A 7522-nucleotide genomic window follows, 5' to 3' on the forward strand; every position below is an offset into this window, starting at 1 on the left:
AGAATATACTTGGTATATCATGTATATCAAATGGTGAACTTGTCGTATTATGAACCAGACAACGTTTCCCCTATTTCTACTAGGGGTAGGCATTCGATTTTATCAAACTTCGGTTTGGCTATTTCGGTTTCGATTTTTTGAAGGTGGACACCGACAACCGAACCAAACTAGTTCGGTTCGGTTCTTTCGGTTTTGATTTTTTGAAGTTTGGTTCGGTTCGATTTCGGTTTTTTCAATTCGATTTTTTTGATATGATATTAGAAGCGATTCCATTTACACTAATTCATATTCTCAAAAAGCAACAAAACATAAAACTAACAAATTAAAATCAAAATCAAACAAACAAGATACACGATAAAACCGTAACCATAATATGATTACTAGGTGTTATATACATACGATAAGAATAATTAAGAAAACACATAAAGGACATACATTAATCCTAAAGACACATCCTAGTCACCTTTCTTTGTTAAGGATATTTGATTTTCTCAACTGAAGTGGAAAATTAAGGATACAAAAGCAAAAGAGAGCTTATTGCAATTGGGGTTTTTTTTTTTTTTTTTGCTTAAATTTAATGGGTCTGGACTATTTTAATTTTTTTGGGTAATGTATAAATTTTTGTTCTTCGGTTCAGTTTCATCAAAGTTCGGTTCGGCTATTTCAGTTTCGATTTTTTAAAGGTGAACACCAAACACCGAACCAAACTAGTTCGGTTAGGGCTTTCGGTTTTGATTTTTTGAAGTTCGGTTCGGTTCGGTCCGATTTTTCGATTTTCTAGTATTATACTCTGTTGATTTCTACTAATTTTCCAAGTTCACAACAACAAGAACAACACCAACCACATCATATCCATCAAGTCCAGCTACACAACAACTTAGAACAATCACCAATCAACCCATATTCAACCTGTAACAGTTCCAATGATCGAATTCACGGCTTCCGAACACCATCCCGTGAATTCTTAACAAATATACCTTTAATGCTCATGCAAGCTCGTGGAAGATATCGATGAGGATCGTACGTGGTTCATCTTGATAAAGCTTCCCGCCACCTCGATATTTTTGAAGAAGAGGGAAATCTTGGCTTCTGTTTGAAAAGAGTTTTTCTCAATTAAAGTAGGGGCAAGGACGTTCCAGCCATGGAAGTGGGGCAAAATACCCTTTGTTCTATTTATATAACTTTGAAAATGATCCATAATAATATTATATGAAAGTGATAAATACCATACAAATGGAAAGAGAAAATCTTCATCCACATAGTGGACATTGCTAACGTGTAAGGCCACTCATCTTATACATTTTCCAACCATTTCATCACTTGGCCAATCAAGCTCCTCTTCCACATCTTTTTATATATATATATATATATATATATATATATATATATATATAGATTGAAAGTGGGGTCTAGCACTTACAATCACTTAAAATATTTCTATCATAAAGATGCCACATATATCTTATATATACATTAGTCATTAGTGTTACGGTTCACTTTACGTTGGGTTAATCAATTTTATATAAAAAATATGAAAACTTGGATTTATCAAACAAGGAAAAATGCTCTAATTGGATTTTATATTTTAAGACGCTAAGATACAGATCCATGTAATATGATTAATTTTATAATTAAATTATTTGCTTCAAAAAAAATTGTCATGGCATATCAAAAAACTCCTTTTTTTTTTTTTTGGCAAAATAGCCCTTAAGGAAAGAAAGAGTTGGTTCCTTTTGAAAAAAAAAATATTTATAAGAGTTAGTCATTTCATTTTCGGACCAAAACATACTTAAGATTTCTCTTAGGTGGAGTTACTACTATCTTGGTTCAATGTTATAACTTAATTCTTATATATATATATATATAGAAAATAAATGGAGTACATCTGCTTTGTAATAATAGTATATTAATATAAAAAAGGGTTTTGTCCATTTATTTCTTAGTCTTCGAAGCTCAAAGTCAATTGTACTACTACCAAAGCCAACTTACTCTCAAATTACCCTCAAATTAAGGTTCAAGTGTAATTCCTCTTGTTTATTCCTTTGATTCTGGGATTTTGGCCCAATAGTTTAAAAAGAGTTCATTTGTATATTCTGAAAAATTTGGTGTTTGTTTGTCCATTTTAGGCCTCAAATGAGTCCAAGTTTGTTTCACTAAGTCCAGAAATGGTTTTTGGTTTATCTCAAAATGATTCATTTTGCTACTTCGTTAAGACTGACTTATAACACAAAATAGTTTCAAATCAACCCATTTTTATTTTTCCAGTTTTTACTAAAGCATGAAGCCCAAATCAATTTCCAATTGGTCCAAAATCCATTTTCGTAACTTAATTCTTATATATATATATATATAACACCCATATAGAACTCAATAAAAAAAATTCGCAAGGCAAGTTTAAATTTTACATACGCATACTTTTGTAATAAAGTATAGTCTAAGTATAAAAGGGTTAACTTTGATAATTCCATTTATTTCTTAAAAGTTCCCATTATATGCCCCCACTAAGATAATCCAATTATCAAAGTCATACTTATGCTTTTTTCAAGATAGAGCCGGCTGATAACTTTGATAATTCCTTCACAAAGTTATGCCAACTTACCCATTAACTTACCCCGACGGGGGCATACTTATGCCTTAGAGCAAACTTCATATATATGTATTTTTTTTTTAACCACTTGTTTATTCCTGTTGATTACAAACATCCGTACAAACCTATGTAAATTTTTGATGTACTTTAATTTCTTTTTCAATTCCCACATAATATCTTCTCGAAAATATGTACACTCTTTAGAATCTAAACATCACTTCAAGTCCATATTTTGAAAAATTAATCCTTAAAGCATCTTTATAAACCACGGTTTTTTTTGGTCCAAAACCACAGTTTTAGTAAACTACCAGCCCTTATAAGGCAAATGAGTCCAAGTTTGTTATCAACTAAAAGTCCAGAAATGGTTTTTGGTTTTATCTCAAAATGATTCATAACTTTAACTTCGTTCAAAGACTGACTTATAACACAAAATATTTTTTTATTTTAATCAACCCATTTTTATTATTCCTCATCTTTTACTAAAATTTAAAGACCACAAATATGAAGGGCAAAATTTAAAGATCACAAATTGGTCCACCCCAAACGAAGGGCAATCCGTGCAAAAAAATGTTTAAACTTATGTGTTATCTGTTCTAGATTTTTTTTTTCCCATTTAAATCATCCTCTAAAAAAAATCCCAAGTTCATCATATTTAAAAAAAAAAAAAAGAACATTAGTGATGGCCGTATTTATCTTAAAATCATTCATTTGAGAAAAATGTTTAATCACTACCCGGATTTCCCTAAGTTCTATCACCTTTGAGGTTTCAATAATCTATAAGTAATTGTTCATAATATAATACATATACAATATATATACATAAATGTATACATAAAGAAGAAGAGTTTAGGCTGCTGGGCTTACCTAAGCCCACAAGTTGCCTATTTTTACCCATAGGTGGGCCTTCGTAATATTAGCTTCCTTTATTCATCAGACTCAATCAAGAAAGGGGTTAGGCCTCAGGCCCAACGGATTGGTTGAATGAAGGTGGCCAAAGTGACCCGACGTGGGATTTGATGCAAAGGGGGAGGGGAAAAACAAAACCGTGGTTAGAAAGCATCTAGGACTTATGTGCTAAACTAACAAGAACTTACACAAATAGACATTTGACTTAAGCATCTATATATTAGGTGTATACATAACATATATGCATTAACACAGATTCAAGGCAAGCATATAAAACACTTAGAAGCGCAAATGTAGTAGGTGCAGACAGGCCCAATTAATAAACAAGATAAGACACAAATCTCGGGTAGTTCAAAACAGGCCCACAAAATAAGCATACAAGAACAGATTTGGCCCGTAACCCAATCTCATATGTACAAGAACAAATTTCAAGAGCTTTAATCATATCATATACAAAATATACAATTTCTGTATACACTAAGATGTATACAGGCCTTCTATATCCAATGTATACCCACCCCATATCAGGTATATCAGTCAAGCCAACAAAGGGAAAGGGGTGGGTTTTTTTCCACTTCAAAATAGTTTTAATGAATTCAAAAGTGTCAAATGGCTAGTGATAGCATACCCAGATTCCTTCAAAAGGGGGAAAGAATGTGGATTGTGCATAGTTCAGAGATCAGACCCTTAGCTTTGAATCTGAATATAAGCCTTAAAAGATTAATTGGCCCTATGAAGGCTTAGTCTGACCTTTCTTTCATTTAGCCATGTTTTCTGAAGGGATTTCTTAGTTTTAGACCTCAAGTCATATCATTCTAGTGATTAAGTCTCATGTTTCATGGATTAACTAAACTAAAACATGGGTCAAGACTATATAAAGTGGAATCTGGGACCATGTATGCATATGAACTACATCAGTTAATCTAAATAGCTCATGTTTAATCTAGTTTGGCATTTAACCAATTCTTATTATCCAACTATGACCTATCAATTATCAACCACACCTACATGATTTATTACTAATATTGTTAAGCTAGTGCAAGAATAATAGAACAACAACTACAAAGCATTACCAAGTCAATCATAGATTAGTCCATACATAAGCAACACTACATGATAATATTGAACCAAATCTAGACTAAACTATAAGCAATAACAATACAGACCAAACACTAATCAACTAATTTAAGCATAAACAATGATCTACAAAATAATACTAAACCAGGTTCACATTACTAAAATATATATATATGAACTAATAAATTATTAAGCAAGTAAACTACATTATAGTGCTAAGCTAATCATAGCTTAACTACACTAACATTAAAACATAAACTAATTAACATAAACACTAAGCTACATATTTAAGCTACACAATTAGACACACAAAACACTAATAATGCAAAAATTAAAAGAAAAAAGATAGAAGATTACCTTTCTCGGGGGCAGCCTTGATCGAGTTTGAAATTGGAGACCTCTTTATGCTCTTTTCACCTCAAGCTCAGCCACAAACAAGAAAAAAAAAACAAGTTTTAAAACTTAACTAATCTGAAAAAATTAAAGGTTTCAAGAAAATTGCTAAAACCCTAGGTATTTTCAGATTTTTGTGAATATATGATGATCTTCGGTCCGGTGATTGTGAAGGATTGGGGTTCTTTATATAGCACCCCAAAATCCTAATCTTTTAGGTTTGAATCCGATGTGGGGCAAGTGAAAATCTGGGATTTGTTCCCTCAATTTCAACATTGTGCGGTCGGGATTTAGTGCAAAATATATGGAGGGTTAGATTTCATGAACACTCAACGGAATCCTTTGGTTTCACATGAACCAATGGGATCTTATAGGTTGAATTCACCTTGAGACAACATTGTCCTTGGTTGACCAAAAAGAGCAGAAAAAGCAAGAATAAGAAGAGATTATACCATGTTTGGGCGGTTCTTCGATGGAGAGAGGTGAGAGAAGGTAAGAGAAATTAATGCTCTTACCCGAAATGGCTTAGCGCGATTGAGGCGACCCCTATTGGCTTGAGAATTTGCCGTTTCCGGCAAAGCAGTGACGTGGAGAGAGAAATCTCTCTATGACGACTAGGGTTTTACCCTTCTAAAAGGTTATGCCAAGAATGGGGGCTTATTTGGCCTATATCAGACTTAAGGGGTCGTTTGAAGCTGGGTTGGGTCTGACCAATGGGATGGACTCGGTCATTTTTCAAACAAAAGGAAAGGAGCCCTTATACATATGTATACACAATATACATGTATATATATATACATGTATACATATGTATATATGAAGGCGGAATGTACAATTTATTAAATAGCCTAATTTGCAAATTAATCATTTCATTTACGACCGAATTAAAACTATTTTCAATTAACTAAGTCAAAGACGTGGCCAATTTGTTCAAAAAGGACTAAAACTGTGAATATAGCCTTAATTAACTTAAGGGATTACTACATAGCATAACTAATATTACTACATATTTATATTTAGTAGCTATAGTTTAAAATAATTACATCCCATGTAAATAATAATATGTTAAATACAACTTATAGAATATATATATATACAAAATAAAATACCCTATCAATCACATTATTCACTTCCAATCAAATCCTCTCATCTCTCTCTCCATCTTCTCCCATATTAACCAAACCGCCGCACATCCGAACCTACGTCTTCTTCTCCGACACGACGGAGCAACCTTCTTCTCTTTTTTTCCCTTTTCCCATGCCTTCTCCACCTTTGATCGGAAAATGCATTATTTTCTTCGAATTTTTTCGTATCCGGACGGATTTTCGCATCCGAAGGCGACGATGATGAATGTTTGTATTTTTTGACCGGAAGTTTTTTTTTCCGTATTACATATTTTTCAAAAGTTTTTTTTCCGCATCCGTGTATACGCACACCGTATACAATATTTTTCACGTTTTTTGAAGAAATATGTTGTATACAAACGAATAGAGTGAATTTACACCTATATACAAATGAATACAATCAATTTTATTTTTTGTATTCAATATTAATTCGTTATTTTTTTCAATTTTAATTGATTCATAATTGTTTTGAGTGTTTTTAATTTTTAGTGTATCTAGAATTTTATATATTGACAAGTTTTATGAATTATTTTTTGAATATTAATAGCTACGCAAAATATGTTTTTAAAATATGTAGTTTAAACTTAAACCATGGAAGGGACTATTTCAATTATGACCGTAATTTGTCTACCAATTGATTATTTCAATTGTAGCCACAATTAAACAAAATTACAATTAAGCACATAACTAAATTTTGCAAAATTTTAAAAATTGAGAGACAAAATGTTTATTTACTCAATTAATCAAATTTCTTGAATTAAACGAAGTAAAATATTTGTCAATTTGATGCTTGATAATTTAAACAATTAATTGAATAATTGTTTTGAGTCATTTCCGGATTAATTTGACAAGTACTTTAATATTAATAGTAAAAATATGTAAAATATTTTAAATGACTTACAATATATATTTGCATTTATTTTGCCAAATGAAATGGCAAAATATTAGCAAAATATTTTTTTGTAAAAATCATTTTGGCTCATAAGACACATATTTCACTCTGTTTGAAATCCAAGAATTCCGGGTAATTAAATAAAATTATGGGAGGTCAAAATTAGGTATCAACAATTATTTGACCCCTTTTCATGGATCCACGTGTAGGTTTTCAACAACATATGTCCATAGCCTAAATCAATACCACGAATAAGTTCATTATTTAATCAATTACCACATAATTAATTTCTTGCTCTCAATCCACTTCAATAATAATCATTTTTAACACCCTTTATATACTCATTAGCATAATCATGTGGTATAGCACTAGTCCATAGCATCAGTTGCCACATATAAAATATTATTTGCAATCATCGTCGTCACACTTTTCCGTCTTAAATCATTTCGGGACTTCATTCCTTTTATACACCGAGCTCTTGATTTCCATGCTTGAATATGACCAAACCCGCAATAAATTTTCTCAGTTGGGGGGTCAATTTTT

General features: G+C 31.7%; 1 long non-coding RNA gene across 2 annotated transcripts in view; it reads right to left on the reverse strand.

The window, feature by feature from the left end:
* LOC132035414 (uncharacterized) overlaps positions 1 to 5677 on the reverse strand; it is a 21799-nt gene extending 16122 nt beyond the window's left edge. For both annotated transcript variants that reach the window (XR_009409240.1, XR_009409239.1), the window contains exon 1: positions 4928 to 5677. This is a non-coding gene — a long non-coding RNA (uncharacterized LOC132035414). The remainder of the gene's footprint in view (positions 1 to 4927) is intronic.
* Positions 5678 to 7522: the final 1845 nt, after the last annotated feature.

This window comes from Lycium ferocissimum, chromosome 10 (assembly GCF_029784015.1).
Source record: "Lycium ferocissimum isolate CSIRO_LF1 chromosome 10, AGI_CSIRO_Lferr_CH_V1, whole genome shotgun sequence".
Classification (NCBI taxonomy): domain Eukaryota; kingdom Viridiplantae; phylum Streptophyta; class Magnoliopsida; order Solanales; family Solanaceae; genus Lycium; species Lycium ferocissimum.